Consider the following 25,089-nt stretch of genomic DNA (forward strand, 5'->3'; position numbering starts at 1 on the left):
TTGTCGCACGTCACCCATTCCGAAAACGGGTGTCGGGTGCATACAAAGCACGAGTTTTTGCCACCGGAACCATTTCTTCGTTTTTCGCAACGAACATGCCCAATCCACTACTTTACATCCAAAACTCATGTTTGGGGTGGATTCGCGCAATTTCGTTGCCGCACGTCACCCATTCCGAAAACGGGTGTCGGGTGCATAAAAAGCACGAGTTTTTGCCACCGGAACCATTTCTTCGTTTTTTGCAACGAACATGCCCAATCCACTACTTTAGGTCCAAAACTCATGTTTGGGGTGGTTTCTCGCAATTTCGTTGTCGCACGTCACCCATTCCGAAAACGGGTGTCGGGTGCATACAAAGCACGAGTTTTTGCCACCGGAACCATTTCTTCGTTTTTCGCAACGAACATGCCCAATCCACTACTTTAGGTCCAAAACTCATGTTTGGGGTGGTTTCGCGCAAATTCGTTGCCGCACGTCACCCATTCCGAAAACGGTTGTCGAGGGTGCACACAAAGCACGAGTTTTTGCCACCGGAACCATTTCTTCGTTTTTCGCAACGAACATGCCCAATCCACTACTTTAGGTACAAAACTGATGTTTGGGGTGGTTTCGCGCAATTTCGCTGCCGCACGTCACTCATTCCGAAAACGAGTGTCGGGTGCATAAAAGCACGAGTTTTTGCCACCGGAACCATTTCTTCGTTTCTCGTAACGAACATGCCCAATCCACTACTTTAGGTCCAAAACTCATGTTTGGGGTGGTTTCGCACAATTTCGTTGTTGCACGTCACCCATTCCGAAAACGGGTGTCGGGTGCATACAGAGCACGAGTTTTTGCCACCGGAACCATTTCTTCGTTTTTCGCAACGAACATGCCCAATCCACTACTTTAGGTCCAAAACTCATGTTTGGAGTGGTTTCGCGCAATTTCGTTGTCGCACGTCACCCATTCCGAAAACGGGTGTCGGGTGCATACAAAGCACGAGTTTTTGCCACCGGAACCATTTCTTCGTTTTTCGCAACGAACATGCCCAATCCACTACTTTACATCCAAAACTCATGTTTGGGGTGGATTCGCGCAATTTCGTTGCCGCACGTCACCCATTCCGAAAACGGGTGTCGGGTGCATAAAAAGCACGAGTTTTTGCCACCGGAACCATTTCTTCGTTTTTTGCAACGAACATGCCCAATCCACTACTTTAGGTCCAAAACTCATGTTTGGGGTGGTTTCTCGCAATTTCGTTGTCGCACGTCACCCATTCCGAAAACGGGTGTCGGGTGCATACAAAGCACGAGTTTTTGCCACCGGAACCATTTCTTCGTTTTTCGCAACGAACATGCCCAATCCACTACTTTAGGTCCAAAACTCATGTTTGGGGTGGTTTCGCGCAAATTCGTTGCCGCACGTCACCCATTCCGAAAACGGTTGTCGAGGGTGCACACAAAGCACGAGTTTTTGCCACCGGAACCATTTCTTCGTTTTTCGCAACGAACATGCCCAATCCACTACTTTAGGTACAAAACTGATGTTTGGGGTGGTTTCGCGCAATTTCGCTGCCGCACGTCACTCATTCCGAAAACGAGTGTCGGGTGCATAAAAGCACGAGTTTTTGCCACCGGAACCATTTCTTCGTTTCTCGTAACGAACATGCCCAATCCACTACTTTAGGTCCAAAACTCATGTTTGGGGTGGTTTCGCACAATTTCGTTGTTGCACGTCACCCATTCCGAAAACGGGTGTCGGGTGCATACAGAGCACGAGTTTTTGCCACCGGAACCATTTCTTCGTTTTTCGCAACGAACATGCCCAATCCACTACTTTAGGTCCAAAACTCATGTTTGGAGTGGTTTCGCGCAATTTCGTTGTCGCACGTCACCCATTCCGAAAACGGGTGTCGGGTGCATACAAAGCACGAGTTTTTGCCACCGGAACCATTTCTTCGTTTTTCGCAACGAACATGCCCAATCCACTACTTTAGGTCCAAAACTTATGTTTGGGGTGGTTTCGCGCAATTTCGTTGCCGCACGTCACCCATTCCGAAAACAGTTGTTGGGGTGCATACAAAGCACGAGTTTTTGCCACCGGAACCATTTCTTCGTTTTTCGCAACGAACATGCCCAATCCACTACTTTAGGTCCAAAACTCATGTTTGGGGTGGTTTCGCACAATTTCGTTATCGCACGTCACCCATTCCGAAAACGGTTGTCGGGGTGCATACAAAGCACGAGCTTTTGCCACCGGAAACATTTCTTTGTTTTTCACAACGAACATGCCCAATCCACTACTTTAGGTCCAAAACTCATGTTTCGGGTGGTTTCGCGCAATTTCGTTGCCGCACGTCACCCATTCTAAAAACGGGTGTGGGGGTGCATACAAAGCACGAGTTTTTTCCACCGGAACCATTTCTTCGTTTTTCGTAACGAACATGCCCAATCCACTACTTTAGGTCCAAAACTCATGTTTGGGGTGGTTTCGCACAATTTCGTTGTCGCACGTCACCCATTCCGAAAACGGGTGTTGGGTGCATACAAAGCACGAGTTTTTGCCACCGGAACCATTTCTTCGTTTTTCGCAACGAACATGCCCAATCCACTACTTTACATCCAAAACTCATGTTTGGGGTGGATTCGCGCAATTTCGTTGCCGCACGTCACCCATTCCGAAAACGGGTGTCGGGTGCATAAAAAGCACGAGTTTTTGCCACCGGAACCATTTCTTCGTTTTTTGCAACGAACATGCCCAATCCACTACTTTAGGTCCAAAACTCATGTTTGGGGTGGTTTCTCGCAATTTCGTTGTCGCACGTCACCCATTCTGATAAGGACATCGCTGCCATTGATACAACCACACCAATTATCACTTCACCATTCGTAGCTAATCTGATGAAGACATCCACACTACTGATGCATCTATACCAATACAAGTACCAATTTCTGGTCCCATTACTCGCGCTCGTGCTCGTCAACTCAACCATCAGGTGATTACACTCTTGAGTTCATGTCCATCATATTTAGACCATGGAGACCCGTGCACTCTTGTTTTGCTTAGGAATCAGGGAGAAGACCGAAAGGGAAAAGGATTTGAACATGCTGGATTCGGACTGCAGAAGAACACCAACTTGTGACGGTCACCACGGTCAGATGCGGGCTCGGATTGGAATGTTCAAGCACAACATGGAAAGCTTATCAAGTCTACTTTCATATGGATCCGGAATTATAGTCATATCTGTTCTGAGGCCGCCGTAATCATTGTTTTCTTACCGAGACATTTCCTGCCTTTTCTGCCCATGGTGCTGCGTCACCCTATTTTGGCCCAATGGGTCGTGTATCAAGTTAGGTCCATTAGGGACGCATCCTAGGGTTGCAGCACGACCCCAATACCCTTGTGGTCGTCCTCCCATGTTTATAAACCCCCTAGCCGCCACCAAGAACAGCGGGTTTTGTTTAGATCAAGTTTAGCTCTCGCTACTTGCTTGCAAGCGCGCGTGCTAGTTCAGCCGCCCGTCTTCTTTTCTTCGGAACCCCACCATATTGTAGTTTGATCTTTAAACCTACATTTAGATCTGGTAATTCAGTACTTGTTCTACTTGTTCTTGCTAGTTCTTCGATTGCTTGCAGGACGAGTGCCCTAGTGGCCAGGGTGTCACGCTCCACAAGATCGTGACAGCCATAGGAGGTGGTGTATCGGTTGCTAAGGCGCAGCGTCTTTGGAAGGCTGTAGTCGGGCCGTGAACGTCGTCTCCTCCCCCAATCGAGTTATTCCACACCCTCTCATCGAAAGATCGGGCAATCACCCAACGGGTGCACATCCTTGCTTATAAAGATTATGCTAATGTAACCCGATTGTTTCATCTTGCTTGCAAAGCTGAAAGGGAAGTGCAGGGACGACGTGCTAGTGCAAGGTCTAATGTTTCTGCAGGAAAATCTACACCATGGCAACAGCGCACGACTACATCCATGACCGGCCGTACACTAGCACCAACTCCCTCGCCAAGTCGACCAGCACCCCCGCCTTCCTCCAGCGACAAACCACGTGCATCTTCCACAAATTCAGCAACCAAATCTGCCCAGAAACCCGCAGGTAGTGCCTCTTCAGTAGCTTCCACAGGTAGAACAAGAGATGTTCTGTGTTATCGATGCAAGGGCTATGGACACGTGCAGCGTTATTGTCCTAATCAGCGTGTTTTGGTGGTAAAAGACGATGGTGGGTATTCCTCTGCTAGTGATTTGGATGAAGCTACACTTGCTTTGCTTGCGGCTGATGATGTAGGCACTAAGGAACCACCCGAAGAACAGATTGGTGCAGATGATGCAGAGCATTATGAGAGCCTCATTGTACAGCGTGTGCTTAGTGCACAAATGGAGAAGGCAGAGCAGAATCAGCGACATACGTTGTTTCAAACAAAGTGTGTCATTAAGGAGCGTTCATGTCGTTTGATCATTGATGGAGGTAGCTGCAACAACTTGGCTAGCAGCGACATGGTGGAGAAGCTTGCACTTACGACCAAACCGCACCCGCATCCATATCACATTCAATGGCTCAACAATAGTGGTAAGGTCAAGGTAACCAAGCTGGTACGAATTAATTTTGCTATTGGTTCATATCGTGATGTTGTTGACTGTGATGTTGTGCCTATGGATGCTTGTAATATTCTGCTAGGTAGACCATGGCAATTTGATTCAGATTGTATGCATCATGGTAGATCAAATCAATATTCTCTCATATACCATGATAAGAAAATTATTTTGCTTCCCATGTCCCCTGAGGCTATTGTGCGTGATGATGTTGCTAAAGCTACCAAAGCTAAAAACTGAGAACAACAAGAATATTAAAGTTGTTGGTAATAACAAAGATGGGATAAAATTGAAAGGACATTGCTTGCTTGCAACAAAAACTGATGTTAATGAATTATTTGCTTCCACTACTGTTGCCTACGCCTTGGTATGCAAGGATGCTTTGATTTCAATTCAAGATATGCAGCATTCTTTGCCTCCTGTTATTACTAACATTTTGCAGGAGTATTCTGATGTATTTCCAAGTGAGATACCAGAGGGGCTGCCACCTATACGAGGGATTGAGCACCAAATTGATCTTATTCCTGGTGCATCTTTGCCGAATCGTGCGCCATATAGGACAAATCCAGAGGAAACAAAAGAAATTCAGCGACAAGTGCAAGAACTACTCGACAAAGGTTACGTGCGTGAGTCTCTTAGTCCGTGTGCTGTTCCGGTTATTTTAGTGCCTAAAAAAGATGGAACATGGCGTATGTGTGTTGATTGTAGGGCTATTAATAATATCACGATACGTTATCGACACCCTATTCCACGTTTAGATGATATGCTTGATGAATTGAGTGGTGCCATTGTCTTTTCTAAAGTTGATTTGCGTAGTGGGTACCACCAGATTCGTATGAAATTGGGAGATGAATGGAAAACTGCTTTCAAAACTAAGTTCGGATTGTATGAGTGGTTAGTCATGCCTTTTGGGTTAACTAATGCACCTAGCACTTTCATGAGATTAATGAACGAGGTTTTGCGTGCCTTCATTGGAAAATTTGTGGTAGTATACTTTGATGACATATTAATCTACAGCAAATCTATGGATGAACATGTTGATCACATGCGTGCTGTTTTTAATGCTTTACGAGATGCACGTTTATTTGGTAACCTTGAGAAGTGCACATTTTGCACCGATCGAGTTTCGTTTCTTGGTTATGTTGTGACTCCACAGGGAATTGAGGTTGATCAAGCCAAGGTAGAAGCGATACATGGATGGCCTATGCCAAAGACTATCACACAGGTGCGGAGTTTCCTAGGACTTGCTGGCTTCTATCGCCGTTTTGTGAAGGAGTTTAGCACCATTGCTGCACCTTTGAATGAGCTTACGAAGAAGGGAGTGCATTTTAGTTGGGGCAAAGTACAAGAGCACGCTTTCAACGTGCTGAAAGATAAGTTGACACATGCACCTCTCCTCCAACTTCCTGATTTTAATAAGACTTTTGAGCTTGAATGTGATGCTAGTGGAATTGGATTGGGTGGTGTTTTGTTACAAGAAGGCAAACCTGTTGCATATTTTAGTGAAAAATTGAGTGGGTCTGTTCTAAATTATTCTACTTATGATAAGGAATTATATGCTCTTGTGCGAACATTAGAAACATGGCAGCATTATTTGTGGCCCAAAGAGTTTGTTATTCATTCTGATCATGAATCTTTGAAACATATTCGTAGTCAAGGAAAACTGAACCGTAGACATGCTAAGTGGGTTGAATTTATCGAATCGTTTCCTTATGTTATTAAGCACAAGAAAGGAAAAGAGAATATCATTGCTGACGCTTTGTCTAGGAGATATACTTTGCTGAATCAACTTGACTACAAAATCTTTGGATTAGAGACGATTAAAGACCAATATGTTCATGATGCTGATTTTAAAGATGTGTTGCTGCATTGTAAAGATGGGAAAGGATGGAACAAATATATCGTTAGTGATGGGTTTGTGTTTAGAGCTAACAAGCTATGCATTCCAGCTAGCTCCGTTCGTTTGTTGTTGTTACAGGAAGCACATGGAGGTGGCTTAATGGGACATTTTGGAGCAAAGAAAACGGAGGACATACTTGCTGGTCATTTCTTTTGGCCCAAGATGAGAAGAGATGTGGTGAGATTGGTTGCTCGTTGCACGACATGCCAAAAGGCGAAGTCACGGTTAAATCCACACGGTTTGTATTTGCCTCTACCCGTTCCTAGTGCTCCTTGGGAAGATATTTCTATGGATTTTGTGCTGGGATTGCCTAGGACTAGGAAGGGACGTGATAGTGTGTTTGTGGTTGTTGATAGATTTTCTAAGATGGCACATTTCATACCATGTCATAAAACTGACGATGCTACTCATATTGCTGATTTGTTCTTTCGTGAAATTGTTCGCTTGCATGGTGTGCCCAACACAATCGTTTCTGATCGTGATGCTAAATTTCTTAGTCATTTTTGGAGGACTTTGTGGGCAAAATTGGGGACTAAGCTTTTATTTTCTACTACATGTCATCCTCAAACTGATGGTCAAACTGAAGTTGTGAATAGAACTTTGTCTACTATGTTAAGGGCAGTTCTAAAGAAGAATATTAAGATGTGGGAGGACTGTTTGCCTCATATTGAATTTGCTTATAATCGATCATTGCATTCTACTACAAAGATGTGCCCATTTCAGATTGTATATGGTTTGTTACCTCGTGCTCCTATTGATTTAATGCCTTTGCCATCTTCTGAAAAACTAAATTTTGATGCTACTAGGCGTGCTGAATTGATGTTAAAACTGCACGAAACTACTAAAGAAAACATAGAGCGTATGAATGCTAGATATAAGTTTGCTAGTGATAAAGGTAGAAAGGAAATAAATTTTGAACCTGGAGATTTAGTTTGGTTGCATTTGAGAAAGGAAAGGTTTCCTGAATTACGAAAATCTAAATTGTTGCCTCGAGCCGATGGACCGTTTAAAGTGCTAGAGAAAATTAACGACAATGCATATAGGCTAGATCTGCCTGCAGACTTTGGGGTTAGCCCCACATTTAACATTGCAGATTTAAAGCCCTACTTGGGAGAGGAAGTTGAGCTTGAGTCGAGGACAACTCAAATGCAAGAAGGGGAGAATGATGAAGACATCCACACTACTGATGCATCTATACCAATACAAGTACCAATTTCTGGTCCCATTACTCGCGCTCGTGCTCGTCAACTCAACCATCAGGTGATTACACTCTTGAGTTCATGTCCATCATATTTAGACCATGGAGACCCGTGCACTCTTGTTTTGCTTAGGAATCAGGGAGAAGACCGAAAGGGAAAAGGATTTGAACATGCTGGATTCGGACTGCAGAAGAACACCAACTTGTGACGGTCACCACGGTCAGATGCGGGCTCGGATTGGAATGTTCAAGCACAACATGGAAAGCTTATCAAGTCTACTTTCATATGGATCCGGAATTATAGTCATATCTGTTCTGAGGCCGCCGTAATCATTGTTTTCTTACCGAGACATTTCCTGCCTTTTCTGCCCATGGTGCTGCGTCACCCTATTTTGGCCCAATGGGTCGTGTATCAAGTTAGGTCCATTAGGGACGCATCCTAGGGTTGCAGCACGACCCCAATACCCTTGTGGTCGTCCTCCCATGTTTATAAACCCCCTAGCCGCCACCAAGAACAGCGGGTTTTGTTTAGATCAAGTTTAGCTCTCGCTACTTGCTTGCAAGCGCGCGTGCTAGTTCAGCCGCCCGTCTTCTTGTCTTCGGAACCCCACCATATTGTAGTTTGATCTTTAAACCTACATTTAGATCTGGTAATTCAGTACTTGTTCTACTTGTTCTTGCTAGTTCTTCGATTGCTTGCAGGACGAGTGCCCTAGTGGCCAGGGTGTCACGCTCCACAAGATCGTGACAGCCATAGGAGGTGGTGTATCGGTTGCTAAGGCGCAGCGTCTTTGGAAGGCTGTAGTCGGGCCGTGAACGTCGTCTCCTCCCCCAATCGAGTTATTCCACACCCTCTCATCGAAAGATCGGGCAATCACCCAACGGGTGCACATCATAATCAGGGACTAATGACACGAGCTTGTGCACGGAAACTTAATTATAAGGTGAACTCGTTTCTGGCTGTTGAAGATAATTCTTCTTTAAATGTGTAAAGCCTTGCTACGACTTTATTATGCTCAGGTGTTTGGGAGGTGAACCATCTTGGAGTGGAGAAAACAACAAAGCAATAAAAGCTGTTGCACCCGAGATAATTTCGTAACTGCAGCAAGTGCATGTTAAAGAGGGCATATCTTTCAACTCCCAAGGTTGTTTAAAGCAAATCAGCACTTGTTGGAAAGGTCTCTTCGTCTACTTTCTAGTGGATCAAGAGTTAACGAGAGATCAGATAACAAGCGTCCAGAAACTGCCAAGTGAACTCCTGCTCTACCCAAGTCAATTTCGTAACTGCAGCATGCACCAAATTAAATGGAGCATAACTTTCCACTCCCAAGGTTGTTTAGTGCAAATAACTATTTGTTGGAAAGCTCTCTTCGCCTACTTTCAGGTGCCTCAAGAATCAATGACAGAAACCAAACGAGGCGTCCAGAAACTGCCGAGAGAGTTTCGTTCTCCATTAGAACTCCTTTCTATTCCTCTATTTAAGCAACTAGCAGCCACCAAAGAACTTGGGTTTTTGTTTGATGTAAGTTTAGCCTTTGCTACTTCCTTGTAAACGCGTGTGTCGGCTAGACCACCCGGATACTTGAAACAGAACCCCAACTCTATCAGATCCGTGAGCGTCTGCTTTTTATCTTGTTCTTGCTTGTTCTCGATTGCTTGCAGGTTCAAGGCTGTTCTTGGCACGGCAAGAGCAGCAACAACAGGACCGGTGTAACTATCGCTAAGGCGCAGCACCCTTGTGGTTGTTGTAGTCGGATAGCACAACGTCGACCTCCACCCCAAATCGTAGTTATCAGGAGACGGTGTACCTGTCGCTCAAGGCGCCACACCATCTTGGTTGTGGTAGTCGGGCAGCCAACGTCGTTCTCCAACAAGTTTTCCACCTCCATCATCTCTCATCGAAAATCGGGCACCCTTCTACCTGTTGGGTTCATCAAGTGGTATCAAATTTCAGGTTGCTCGGTGAGAGATCTCCATCTTCCTCATTTTATTTACCTACAGTCCACTTTTGCCAAAGATATATTTAGAGCAGAAAATCACCTAAAAACATTTTGAGCCTTTGCTTTACTACTTAGTTTTTGACTTGTTGAATTCACGGTTGCTGCATTTGTGTCGAGTTGCTGGTCTAAAGTTTCTTGCTGCTAGAGTTTCGAGTTCGCGCCACCTTGTTTAGATCACCATTTTTAGTTCTCTAGCTGTTCTCTAGCTGTAGTTCAAAAAAATAAGGGAAAGGAAAAGGCAAGTGCACAAAAAAAGCCGCGCTGATCATAAAAAAAACACGTACAAAAAAGAGAAAAAGAAAACGCAGTAATAATATTGGTAGCTAAAATTCCATGTGCAACAAAAAAAGACAGTTTGTGTGCCACCGTTTCACAATTTTATAAGTCAGCTTGCTGTTTTGAGTATTTGGTGATATCATTTGTGTAACGGCTCGCGTCTCTATTACGGTTTGGACTAGGACCAGCACAACACCATTGTGGAACGTTTATTCAACTTGTTGTGGCTAACGTGGTACTAGCTATTCCTTGGAACTATTATTTTAGCAGCCACCTATAAATCCACAAATTTTTCTACAACACCACCAGGTTGTGTTAGCTGCCACCGTTGTTGTTGTTCTTGCTGTTTGCCGGCACCTCCTGTATTGCGTGGTGAGAATTTGTAAGAACTTGTTTAACCAGTTTGAGAGATTACAACAATGATTCCTAGTAGTTTATAGGATCAAAGATATTTTTTATTGTTTCTTGTCTTTACTAAATATGGCAGGTGATATGGAGATTTTTGAGCCAACCGAACATTATATTCAAGGCATCATTCAACACTTGCCTTCATATGCCGGTAAATTCGATCCTCATGCATACATTGATTGGGAGCTCAAGGTAGATAAGGAATTTGATGAGTATGATCTATCTCAAAAACAAAAGATTTATATTGCCTCTAATGTGTTAACTGAGCATGCATTGATGGAATGGAAATACATTTGTAGGCACAACAAAGTTCCACAGTCTTGGAAAGACTTCAAACTTCATTTTAGAGATGCATTCATTCCTGCATACTATGCTGATTATTTGCTTTCTAAATTAGACACCTTAAAGCAGGGTGCTAGGACTGTAAAAGAATATTATCATGATTTTAAAATTTGTACCACGTTTGCTGGTTTAGATGAATGCATGGAAGATGTAATGACAAGGTTTACAAACGGACTCAATTCTGAAATTCATACTATGGTCATGCATGAAACTTATGGACACCTTTCTCACTTGTTTTTGCTTGCATGTAAAGCTGAAAAAGAGATCGTGTTATACAATTATACATGCACCGAACATGCGACACATAGTTCCTCTTTTTTGTCTCCTCTACATACTGAACAAGAGCACAAAATAGAGAAAATTGATGTTGTTTTTCCGTCATCACAAGAAGCATTGTTTGCTGACCCTTGTGATAGAGAAGAGTTGGTGGATAATTCACTTTTATTCAGGAAACAACTAGTGAATGAACATGTTACATCTGATATTGAACCAAACATTTTGGCTAAAAAGGAACATGTCATTTGTATTGCAAACGAAACTGAAGAAATAAATTTGCTCTCTTCTTTAAATACTTGGGGCTATATTGAGTTTGATGATCTTTGTGAGCTCGGTAATTTGGACAATATTTTATTTGATAGCTCAACTATGCCTTGTCCTTCTCATGCTATATTTTACTTTGCTGGTAAGTACAACAATACAGGACAATTTTTAGTACATAGAGTTTATATTTCATCAATATATAGTGTTTCTTCACATTGCACATGTTCTCAAGAAGTGGAGAAATTATTGTTTCCATGTACTTTAGTAAAAGTTTCAGGTTTATTTTTAGAAGATCATGATAAAACCTTAGTCATGAACATCAATCATGATGCAACACAGAGGATAGTTTGCTGTCAAGAAGAGGAAAATGATGAGAACATAACCTGCTCAGATATGACCATGTCAATGGCTCCTGCTGCGAAGGTGAAACTCTTCCACATTATAACTACCATCGATATATTTGAAGAATTGATATTGCGCCGTAAAGTGTGTATACTTTTATTTGTAGAACTTCTTACATGGATCAAGCGATGTGTTAAGGGTTCAAGGAAGGCTTTGAGGAACAAAGAAGTTGATTGGGGACCAAGTAATGATATTTCCAACATCCCCTAATCATGCAATCACATCATAAGATTGACCAGATACTTGGGTGAGGAGTACACGCTAGAGTCGAGGACGACTCTATTGTAAGAAAGGGAGGATGATAAGGACATCGCTGCCATTGATACAACCACACCAATTATCACTTCACCATTCGTAGCTAATCAGGGACTAATGACACGAGCTTGTGCACGGAAACTTAATTATAAGGTGAACTCGTTTCTGGCTGTTGAAGCTAATTCTTCTTTAAATGTGGTACTAAAGCCTTGCTACGACTTTATTATGCTCAGGTGTTTGGGAGGTGAACCATCTTGGAGTGGAGAAAACAACAAAGCAATAAAAGCTGTTGCACCCGAGATAATTTCGTAACTGCAGCAAGTGCATGTTAAAGAGGGCATATCTTTCAACTCCCAATGTTGTTTAAAGCAAATCAGCACTTGTTGGAAAGGTCTCTTCGTCTACTTTCTAGTGGATCAAGAGTTAACAAGAGATCAGATAACAAGCGTCCAGAAACTGCCAAGTGAACTCTTGCTCTACCCAAGTCAATTTCGTAACTGCAGCATGCACCAAATTAAATGGAGCATAACTTTCCACTCCCAAGGTTGTTTAGGGCAAATAACTACTTGTTAGAAAGCTCTCTTCGCCTACTTTCAGGTGCCTCAAGAATCAATGACAGAAACCAAACGAGGCGTCCAGAAACTGCCGAGAGAGTTTCGTTCTCCATTAGAACTCCTTTCTATTCCTCTATTTAAGCAACTAGCAGCCACCAAATAACTTGGGTTTTTGTTTGATGTAAGTTTAGCCTTTGCTACTTCCTTGTAAACGCGTGTGTCGGCTAGACCACCCGGATACTTGAAACAGAACCCCAACTCTATCAGATCCGTGAGCGTCTGCTTTTTATCTTGTTCTTGCTTGTTCTCGATTGCTTGCAGGTTCAAGGCTGTTCTTGGCACGGCAAGAGCAGCAACAACAGGAGCCGGTGTAACTATCGCTAAGGCGCAGCACCCTTGTGGTTGTTGTAGTCGGATAGCACAACGTCGACCTCCACCCCAAATCGTAGTTATCAGGAGACGGTGTACCTGTCGCTCAAGGCGCCACACCATCTTGGTTGTGGTAGTCGGGCAGCCAACGTCGTTCTCCAACAAGTTTTCCACCTCCATCATCTCTCATCGAAAGATTGGGCACCCTTCTACCCGTTGGGTTCATCACATTCCGAAAACGGGTGTCGGGTGCATACAAAGCACGAGTTTTTGCCATCGGAACCATTTCTTTGTTTTTCGCAACGAACATGCCCAATCCACTACTTTAGGTCCAAAACTCATGTTTGGGGTGGTTTCGCGCAAATTCGTTGCCGCACGTCACCCATTCCGAAAACGGTTGTCGAGGGTGCACACAAAGCACGAGTTTTTGCCACCGGAACCATTTCTTCGTTTTTCGCAACGAACATGCCCAATCCACTACTTTAGGTACAAAACTGATGTTTGGGGTGGTTTCGCGCAATTTCGCTGCCGCACGTCACTCATTCCGAAAACGAGTGTCGGGTGCATAAAAGCACGAGTTTTTGCCACCGGAACCATTTCTTCGTTTTTCGTAACGAACATGCCCAATCCACTACTTTAGGTCCAAAACTCATGTTTGGGGTGGTTTCGCACAATTTCGTTGTTGCACGTCACCCATTCCGAAAACGGGTGTCGGGTGCATACAGAGCACGAGTTTTTGCCACCGGAACCATTTCTTCGTTTTTCGCAACGAACATGCCCAATCCACTACTTTAGGTCCAAAACTCATGTTTCGAGTGGTTTCGCGCAATTTCGTTGTCGCACGTCACCCATTCCGAAAACGGGTGTCGGGTGCATACAAAGCACGAGTTTTTGCCACCGGAACCATTTCTTCGTTTTTCGCAACGAACATGCCCAATCCACTACTTTAGGTCCAAAACTTATGTTTGGGGTGGTTTCGCGCAATTTCGTTGCCGCACGTCACCCATTCCGAAAACGGTTGTTGGGGGTGCATACAAAGCACGAGTTTTTGCCACCGGTACCATTTCTTCGTTTTTCGCAACGAACATGCCCAATCCACTACTTTAGGTCCAAAACTCATGTTTGGGGTGGTTTCGCACAATTTCGTTGTCGCACGTCACCCATTCCGAAAACGGGTGTCGGAGGTGCATACAAAGCACGAGTTTTTGCCACTGGAAACATTTCTTTGTTTTTCACAACGAACATGCCCAATCCACTACTTTAGGTCCAAAACTCATGTTTCGGGTGGTTTCGCGCAATTTCGTTGCCGCACGTCACCCATTCTAAAAACGGGTGTGGGGGTGCATACAAAGCACGAGTTTTTTCCACCGGAACCATTTCTTCGTTTTTCGTAACGAACATGCCCAATCCACTACTTTAGGTCCAAAACTCATGTTTGGGGTGGTTTCGCACAATTTCGTTGTCGCACGTCACCCATTCCGAAAACGGGTGTCGGGTGTATACAAAGCACGAGTTTTTGCCACCGGAACCATTTCTTCGTTTTTCGCAACGAACATGCCCCATCCACTACTTTACATCCAAAACTCATGTTTGGGGTGGATTCGTGCAATTTCGTTGCCGCACGTCACCCATTCCGAAAACAGGTGTCGGGTGCATAAAAAGCACGAGTTTTTGCCACCGGAACCATTTCTTCGTTTTTTGCAACGAACATGCCACACTACTTTAGGTCCAAAACTCATGTTTGAGGTGGTTTCTCGCAATTTCGTTGTCGCACGTCACCCATTCCGAAAACGGGTGTCGGGTGCATACAAAGCACGAGTTTTTGCCACCGGAACCATTTCTTCGTTTTTCGCAACGAACATGCCCAATCCACTACTTTAGGTCTAAAACTCATGTTTGGGGTGGTTTCGCGCAAATTCGTTGCCGCACGTCACCCATTCCGAAATCGGTTGTCGAGGGTGCACACAAAGCACGAGTTTTTGCCACCGGAACCATTTCTTCGTTTTTCGCAACGAACATGCCCAATCGACTACTTTAGGTACAAAACTGATGTTTGGGGTGGTTTCGCGCAATTTCGCTCCCGCACGTCACTCATTCCGAAAACGAGTGTCGGGTGCATAAAAGCACGAGTTTTTGCCACCGGAACCATTTCTTCGTTTTTCGTAACGAACATGCCCAATCCACTACTTTAGGTCCAAAACTCATGTTTGGGGTGGTTTCGCACAATTTCGTTGTTGCACGTCACCCATTCCGAAAACGGGTGTCGGGTGCATACAGAGCACGAGTTTTTGCCACCGGAACCATTTCTTCGTTTTTCGCAACGAACATGCCCAATCCACTACTTTAGGTCCAAAACTCATGTTTGGGGTGGTTTCGCGCAATTTCGTTGCCGCACGTCACCCATTCCGAAAACGGGTGTCGAGTGCATACAAAGCACGAGTTTTTGCCACCGGAACCATTTCTTCGTTTTTCGCAACGAACATGCCCAATCCACTACTTTAGGTCCAAAACTTATGTTTGGGGTGGTTTCGCGCAAATTCGTTGCCGCACGTCACCCATTCCGAAAACGGTTGTTGGGGTGCATACAAAGCACGAGTTTTTGCCACTGGAACCATTTCTTCGTTTTTCGCAACGAACATGCCCAATCCACTACTTTAGGTCCAAAACTCATGTTTGGGGTGGTTTCGCACAATTTCGTTGTCGCACGTTACCCATTCCGAAAACGGGTGTCGGGGTGCATACAAAGCACGAGTTTTTGCCACCGGAAACATTTCTTTGTTTTTCACAACGAACATGCCCAATCCACTACTTTAGGTCCAAAACTCATGTTTCGGGTGGTTTCGCGCAATTTCGTTGCCGCACGTCACCCATTCTAAAAACGGGTGTGGGGTGCATACAAAGCACGAGTTTTTGCCACCGGGACCGTTTCTTCGTTTTTCGCAACGAACATGCCCAATCCACTACTTTAGGTCCAAAACTCATGTTTGGGGTGATTTCTCACAATTTCCTTGTCGCAAGTCACCCATTCCGAAAACGGGTGTCGGGTGCATACAAAGCACGAGTTTTTTGCCACCGGAACCATTTCTTCGTTTTTCGCAACGAACATGCCCAATTCACTACTTTAGGTCCAAAACTCATGTTTGGGGTGGTTTCGCGCAAATTCGTTGTCGCACGTCACCCATTCCGAAAACGGTTGTCGAGGGTGCACACAAAGCACGAGTTTTTGCCACCGGAACCATTTCTTCGTTTTTCGCAACGAACATGCCCAATCCACTACTTTAGGTACAAAACTGATGTTTGGGGTGGTTTCGCGCAATTTCGCTGCCGCACGTCACTCATTCCGAAAACGAGTGTCGGGTGCATAAAAGCACGAGTTTTTGCCACCGGAACCATTTCTTCGTTTTTCGTAACGAACATGCCCAATCCACTACTTTAGGTCCAAAACTCATGTTTGGGGTGGTTTCGCACAATTTCGTTGTTGCACGTCACCCATTCCGAAAACGGGTGTCGGGTGCATACAGAGCACGAGTTTTTGCCACCGGAACCATTTCTTCGTTTTTCGCAACGAACATGCCCAATCCACTACTTTAGGTCCAAAACTCATGTTTGGAGTGGTTTCGCGCAATTTCGTTGTCGCACGTCACCCATTCCGAAAACGGGTGTCGGGTGCATACAAAGCACGAGTTTTTGCCACCGGAACCATTTCTTCGTTTTTCGCAACGAACATGCCCAATCCACTACTTTAGGTCCAAAACTTATGTTTGGGGTGGTTTCGCGCAATTTCGTTGCCGCACGTCACCCATTCCGAAAACGGTTGTTGGGGGTGCATACAAAGCACGAGTTTTTGCCACCGGAACCATTTCTTCGTTTTTCGCAACGAACATGCCCAATCCACTACTTTAGGTCCAAAACTCATGTTTGGGGTGGTTTCGCACAATTTCGTTGTCGCACGTCACCCATTCCGAAAACGGGTGTCGGAGGTGCATACAAAGCACGAGTTTTTGCCACCGGAAATATTTCTTTGTTTTTCACAACGAACATGCCCAATCCACTACTTTAGGTCCAAAACTCATGTTTCGGGTGGTTTCGCGCAATTTCGTTGCCGCACGTCACCCATTCTAAAAACGGGTGTGGGGTGCATACAAAGCACGAGTTTTTTCCACCGGAACCATTTCTTCGTTTTTCGTAACGAACATGCCCAATCCACTACTTTAGGTCCAAAACTCATGTTTGGGGTGGTTTCGCACAATTTCGTTGTCGCACGTCACCCATTCCGAAAACGGGTGTCGGGTGCATACAAAGCACGAGTTTTTGCCACCGGAACCATTTCTTCGTTTTTCGCAACGAACATGCCCAATCCACTACTTTACATCCAAAACTCATGTTTGGGGTGGATTCGCGCAATTTCGTTGCCGCACGTCACCCATTCCGAAAACGGGTGTCGGGTGCATAAAAAGCACGAGTTTTTGCCACCGGAACCATTTCTTCGTTTTTTGCAACGAACATGCCACACTACTTTAGGTCCAAAACTAATGTTTGGGGTGGTTTCTCGCAATTTCGTTGTCGCACGTCACCCATTCCGAAAACGGGTGTCGGGTGCATACAAAGCACGAGTTTTTGCCACCGGAACCATTTCTTTGTTTTTCGCAACGAACATGCCCAATCCACTACTTTAGGTCTAAAACTCATGTTTGGGGTGGTTTCGCGCAAATTCGTTGCCGCACGTCACCCATTCCGAAAACGGTTGTCGAGGGTGCACACAAAGCACGAGTTTTTGCCACCGTAACCATTTCTTCGTTTTTCGCAACGAACATGCCCAATCGACTACTTTAGGTACAAAACTGATGTTTGGGGTGGTTTCGCGCAATTTCGCTGCCGCACGTCACTCATTCCGAAAACGAGTGTCGGGTGCATAAAAGCACGAGTTTTTGCCACCGGAACCATTTCTTCGTTTTTCGTAACGAACATGCCCAATCCACTACTTTAGGTCCAAAACTCATGTTTGGGGTGGTTTCGCACAATTTCGTTGTTGCACGTCACCCATTCCGAAAACGGGTGTCGGGTGCATACAGAGCACGAGTTTTTGCCACCGGAACCATTTCTTCGTTTTTCGAAACGAACATGCCCAATCCACTACTTTGGTCCAAAACTCAGGTTTGGGGTGGTTTCGCGCAATTTCGTTGTCGCACGTCACCCATTCCGAAAACGGGTGTCGAGTGCATACAAAGCACGAGTTTTTGCCACCGGAACCATTTCTTCGTTTTTCGCAACGAACATTCCCAATCCACTACTTTAGGTCCAAAACTTATGTTTGGGGTGGTTTCGCGCAAATTCGTTGCCGCACGTCACCCATTCCGAAAACGGTTGTTGGGGGTGCATACAAAGCACGAGTTTTTGCCACTGGAACCATTTCTTCGTTTTTCACAACGAACATGCCCAAGCCACTACTTTAGGTCCAAAACTCATGTTTGGGGTGGTTTCGCACAATTTCGTTGTCGCACGTTACCCATTCCGAAAACGGGTGTCGGGGTGCATACAAAGCACGAGTTTTTGCCACCGGAAACATTTCTTTGTTTTTCACAACGAACATGCCCAATCCACTACTTTAGGTCCAAAACTCATGTTTCGGGTGGTTTCGCGCAATTTCGTTGCCGCACGTCACCCATTCTAAAAACGGGTGTGGGGATGCATACAAAGCACGAGTTTTTGCCACCGGGACCGTTTCTTCGTTTTTCGCAACGAACATGCCCAATCCACTACTTTAGGTCCAAAACTCATGTTTGGGGTGATTTCTCACAATTTCCTTGTCGCAAGTCACCCATTCCGAAAACGGGTGTCGGGTGCATACAAAGCACGAGTTTTTTGCCACCGGAACCATTTCTTCGTTTTTCGCAACGAACATGCCCAATCCACTACTTTAGGTCCAAAACTCATGTTTGGGGTGGTTTCGCGCAATTTCGTTGCCGCACGTCACCCAGTCTAAAAACGGTTGTCGGGGGTGCATACAAAGCATGAGTTTTTGCCACCGGAACCATTTCTTTGTTTTTCGCAACGAACATGCCCAACCCACTACTTTAGGTCCAAAACTCATGTTTGGGGTGGTTTCGCGCAATTGCGTTGCCGCACGTCACCCATTCTGAAAACGGTTGTCGGGGTGCATACAAAGCACGATTTTTGCCACCGGAACCATTTCTTCGTTTTTCGCAACGAACATGCCCAATCCACTACTTTAGGTCTAAAACTCATGTTTGGGGTGGTTTCGCGCAAATTCGTTGCCGCACGTCACCCATTCCGAAAACGGTTGTCGAGGGTGCACACAAAGCACGAGTTTTTGCCACCGTAACCATTTCTTCGTTTTTCGCAACGAACATGCCCAATCGACTACTTTAGGTACAAAACTGATGTTTGGGGTGGTTTCGCGCAATTTCGCTGCCGCACGTCACTCATTCCGAAAACGAGTATCGGGTGCATAAAAGCACGAGTTTTTGCCACCGGAACCATTTCTTCGTTTTTCGTAACGAACATGCCCAATCCACTACTTTAGGTCCAAAACTCATGTTTGGGGTGGTTTCGCACAATTTCGTTGTTGCACGTCACCCATTCCGAAAACGGGTGTCGGGTGCATACAGAGCACGAGTTTTTGCCACCGGAACCATTTCTTCGTTTTTCGCAACGAACATGCCCAATCCACTACTTTGGTCCAAAACTCAGGTTTGGGGTGGTTTCGCGCAATTTCATTGTCGCACGTCACCCATTCCGAAAACGGGTGTCGAGTGCATACAAAGCACGAGTTTTTGCCACCGGAACCATTTCTTCGTTTTTCGCAACGAACATTCCCAATCCACTACTTTAGGTCCAAAACTTATGTTTGGGGTGGTTTCGCGCAAATTCGTTGCCGCACGTCACCCATTCCGAAAACGGTTGTTGGGGGTGCATACAAAGCACGAGTTTTTGCCACTGGAACCATTTCTTCGTTTTTCACAACGAACATGCCCAAGCCACTACTTTAGGTCCAAAACTCATGTTTGGGGTGGTTTCGCACAATTTCGTTGTCGCACGTTACCCATTCCGAAAACGGGTGTCGGGGTGCATACAAAGCACGAGTTTTTGCCACCGGAAACATTTCTTTGTTTTTCACAACGAACATGCCCAATCCACTACTTTAGGTCCAAAACTCATGTTTCGGGTGGTTTCACGCAATTTCGTTGCCGCACGTCACCCATTCTAAAAACGGGTGTGGGGATGCATACAAAGCACGAGTTTTTGCCACCGGGACCGTTTCTTCGTTTTTCGCAACGAACATGCCCAATCCACTACTTTAGGTCCAAAACTCATGTTTGGGGTGATTTCTCACAATTTCCTTGTCGCAAGTCACCCATTCCGAAAACGGGTGTCGGGTGCATACAAAGCACGAGTTTTTTGCCACCGGAACCATTTCTTCGTTTTTTGCAACGAACATGCCCAATCCACTACTTTAGGTCCAAAACTCATGTTTGGGGTGGTTTCGCGCAATTTCGTTGCCGCACGTCACCCAGTCTAAAAACGGTTGTCGGGGGTGCATACAAAGCATGAGTTTTTGCCACCGGAACCATTTCTTTGTTGCGCAACGAACATGCCCAACCCACTACTTTAGGTCCAAAACTCATGTTTGGGGTGGTTTCGCGCAATTGCGTTGCCGCACGTCACCCATTCTGAAAACGGTTGTCGGGGTGCATACAAAGCACGATTTTTGCCACCGGAACCATTTCTTCGTTTTTCGCAACGAACATGCCCAATCCACTACTTTAGGTACAAAACTCATGTTTGGGGTGGTTTCGCGCAATTTCGTTGCCGCACGTCAATCATTCCGAAAACGAGTGTCGGGTGCATAAAAGCACGAGTTTTTGCCACCGGAACCATTTCTTCGTTTTTCGTAACGAACATGCCCAATCCACTACATTAGGTCCAAAACTCATGTTTGGGGTGGTTTCGCACAATTTCGTTGTCGCACGTCACCCATTCCGAAAACGAGTGTCGGGTGCATACAAAGCACGAGTTTTTGCCACCGGAACCATTTCTTCGTTTTTCGCAACGAACATGCCCAATCCACTACTTTAGGTCCAAAACTCATGTTTGGGGTGGTTTCGCGCAATTTCGTTGCCGCACGTCGCCCATTCCGAAAACGGTTGTCGGGGTGCATACAAAGCACGAGTTTTTGCCACCGGAACCATTTCTTCGTTTTTCGCAACGAACATGCCCAATCCACTACTTTAGGTACAAAACTCATGTTTGGGGTGGTTTTGCGCAATTTCGTTGTCACACGTCACCCATTCCGAAAACAGGTGTCGGGGTGCATACAAAGCACGAGTTTTTGCCACTGGAACCATTTCTTCGTTTTTCGCAACGAACATGCCCAATCCACTACTTTAGGTCCAAAACTCATGTTTGGGCTGGTTTCTCGCAATTTCGTTGTCGTACGTCACCCATTCCGAAAACGGGTGTCGGGTGCATACAAAGCACGAGTTTTTGCCACCGGAACCATTTCTTTGTTTTTCGTAACGAACATGCCCAATCCACTACTTTAGGTCCAAAACTCATGTTTGGGGTGGTTTCTCGTAATTTCGTTGTCGCACGTCACCCATTCCGAAAACGGGTGTCGGGTGCATACAAAGCACGAGTTTTTGCCACCGGAACCATTTCTTCGTTTTTCGTAACGAACATGCCCAATCCACTACTTTAGGTCCAAAACTCATGTTTGGGGTGGTTTCGCACAATTTCGTTGTCGCACGTCACCCATTCCGAAAACGGGTGTCGGGTGCATACAAAGCACGAGTTTTTGCCACCGGAACCATTTCTTTGTTTTTCGCAACGAACATGCCCAATCCACAACTTTAGGTCCAAAACTCATGTTTGGGGTGGTTTCGCACAATTTCGTTGTCGCACGTCACCCATTTCGAAAACGGGTGTCGGGGTACATACGAAGCACGAGTTTTTGCCACCGGAACCATTTCTTCGTTTTTCGCAACGAACATGCCCAATCCACTACTTTAGGTCCAAAACTCATGTTTGGGGTGGTTTCGCGAAATTTCGTTGCCGCACGTCACCCATTCTCAAAACGGTTGTCGGGGTGCATACAAAGCACGAGTTTTTGCCACCGGAACCATTTCTTCGTTTTTCGCAACGAACATACCCAATCCACTACTTTAGGTACAAAACTCATGTTTGGGGTGGTTTCGCGCAATTTCGTTGCCGCACGTCACTCATTCCGAAAACGAGTGTCGGGTGCATAAAAGCATGAGTTTTTGCCACCGGAACCATTTCTTCGTTTTTCGTAACGAACATTGCCCAATCCACTACTTTAGGTCCAAAACTCATGTTTGGGGTGGTTTTGTGCAATTTCGTTGTCACACGTCACCCATTCCGAAAACAGGTGTCGGGTGCATACAAAGCACGAGTTTTTGCCACCGGAACCATTTCTTCGTTTTTTGCAACGAACATGCCCAATCCACTACTTTAGGTCCAAAACTCATGTTTGGGGTGGTTTCTCGCAATTTCGTTGTCGCACGTCACCCATTCCGAAAACGGGTGTCGGGTGCATACAAAGCACGAGTTTTTGCCACCGAAAACATTTCTTTGTTTTTCACAACGAACATGCCCAATCCACTACTTTAGGTCCAAAACTCATGTTTCGCGCAATTTCGTTGCCGCACGTCACCCATTCTAAAAACGGGTGTGGGGATGCATACAAAGCACGAGTTTTTGCCACCGGGACCGTTTCTTCGTTTTTCGCAATGAACATGCCCAATCCACTACTTTAGGTCCAAAACTCATGTTTGGGGTGATTTCTCACAATTTCCTTGTCGCAAGTCACCCATTCCGAAAACGGGTGTCGGGTGCATACAAAGCACGAGTTTTTTGCCACCGGAACCATTTCTTCGTTTTTCGCAACGAACATGCCCAATCCACTACTTTAGGTCCAAAACTCATGTTTGGGGTGGTTTCGCGCAATTTCGTTGCCGCACGTCACCCAGTCTAAAAACGGTTGTCGGGGGTGCATACAAAGCATGAGTTTTTGCCACCGGAACCATTTCTTTGTTTTTCGCAACGAACATGCCCAACCCACTACTTTAGGTCCAAAACTCATGTTTGGGGTGGTTTCGCGCAATTGCGTTGCCGCACGTCACCCATTCTGAAAACGGTTGTCGGGGTGCATACAAAGCACGATTTTTGCCACCGGAACCATTTCTTCGTTTTTCGCAACGAACATGCCCAATCCACTACTTTAGGTACAAAACTCATGTTTGGGGTGGTTTCGCGCAATTTCGTTGCCGCACGTCACTCATTCCGAAAACGAGTGTCGGGTGCATAAAAGCACGAGTTTTTGCCACCGGAACCATTTCTTCGTTTTTCGTAACGAACATGCCCAATCCACTACATTAGGTCCAAATCTCATGTTTGGGGTGGTTTCGCACAATTTCGTTGTCGCACGTCACCCATTCCGAAAACGAGTGTCGGGTGCATACAAAGCACGAGTTTTTGCCACCGGAACCATTTCTTCGTTTTTCGCAACGAACATGCCCAATCCACTACTTTAGGTCCAAAACTCATGTTTGGGGTGGTTTCGCGCAATTTCGTTGCCGCACGTCGCCCATTCCGAAAACGGTTGTCGGGGTGCATACAAAGCACGAGTTTTTGCCACCGGAACCATTTCTTCGTTTTTCGCAACGAACATGCCCAATCCACTACTTTAGGTACAAAACTCATGTTTGGGGTGGTTTTGCGCAATTTCGTTGTCACACGTCACCCATTCCGAAAACAGGTGTCGGGGTGCATACAAAGCACGAGTTTTTGCCACTGGAACCATTTCTTCGTTTTTCGCAACGAACATGCCCAATCCACTACTTTAGGTCCAAAACTCATGTTTGGGCTGGTTTCTCGCAATTTCGTTGTCGTACGTCACCCATTCCGAAAACGGGTGTCGGGTGCATACAAAGCACGAGTTTTTGCCACCGGAACCATTTCTTTGTTTTTCGTAACGAACATGCCCAATCCACTACTTTAGGTCCAAAACTCATGTTTGGGGTGGTTTCTCGTAATTTCGTTGTCGCACGTCACCCATTCCGAAAACGGGTGTCGGGTGCATACAAAGCACGAGTTTTTGCCACCGGAACCATTTCTTCGTTTTTCGTAACGAACATGCCCAATCCACTACTTTAGGTCCAAAACTCATGTTTGGGGTGGTTTCGCACAATTTCGTTGTCGCACGTCACCCATTCCGAAAACGGGTGTCGGGTGCATACAAAGCACGAGTTTTTGCCACCGGAACCATTTCTTTGTTTTTCGCAACGAACATGCCCAATCCACAACTTTAGGTCCAAAACTCATGTTTGGGGTGGTTTCGCACAATTTCGTTGTCGCACGTCACCCATTTCGAAAACGGGTGTCGGGGTACATACGAAGCACGAGTTTTTGCCACCGGAACCATTTCTTCGTTTTTCGCAACGAACATGCCCAATCCACTACTTTAGGTCCAAAACTCATGTTTGGGGTGGTTTCGCGAAATTTCGTTGCCGCACGTCACCCATTCTCAAAACGGTTGTCGGGGTGCATACAAAGCACGAGTTTTTGCCACCGGAACCATTTCTTCGTTTTTCGCAACGAACATACCCAATCCACTACTTTAGGTACAAAACTCATGTTTGGGGTGGTTTCGCGCAATTTCGTTGCCGCACGTCACTCATTCCGAAAACGAGTGTCGGGTGCATAAAAGCATGAGTTTTTGCCACCGGAACCATTTCTTCGTTTTTCGTAACGAACATTGCCCAATCCACTACTTTAGGTCCAAAACTCATGTTTGGGGTGGTTTTGTGCAATTTCGTTGTCACACGTCACCCATTCCGAAAACAGGTGTCGGGTGCATACAAAGCACGAGTTTTTGCCACCGGAACCATTTCTTCGTTTTTCGCAACAAACATGCCCAATCCACTACTTTAGGTCCAAAACTCATGTTTGGGGTGATTTCTCGCTCGTTGTCGCACGTCACCCATTCCGAAAACGGGTGTCGGGTGCATACAAACCACGAGTTTTTGCCACCGGAACCATTTCTTCGTTTTTCGTAACGAACATGCCCAATCCACTACTTTAGGTCCAAAACTCATGTTTGGGGTGGTTTCGCACAATTTCGTTGTCGCACGTCACCCATTCCGAAAACGGGTGTCGAGTGCATACAAAGGACGAGTTTTTGCCAGCGGAACCATTTCTTTGTTTTTCGCAACGAACATGCCCAATCCAC

The sequence above is a fragment of the Zea mays genome, chromosome 7, assembly GCF_902167145.1.
Source record: "Zea mays cultivar B73 chromosome 7, Zm-B73-REFERENCE-NAM-5.0, whole genome shotgun sequence".
NCBI classification, from domain to species: Eukaryota; Viridiplantae; Streptophyta; class Magnoliopsida; order Poales; family Poaceae; genus Zea; species Zea mays.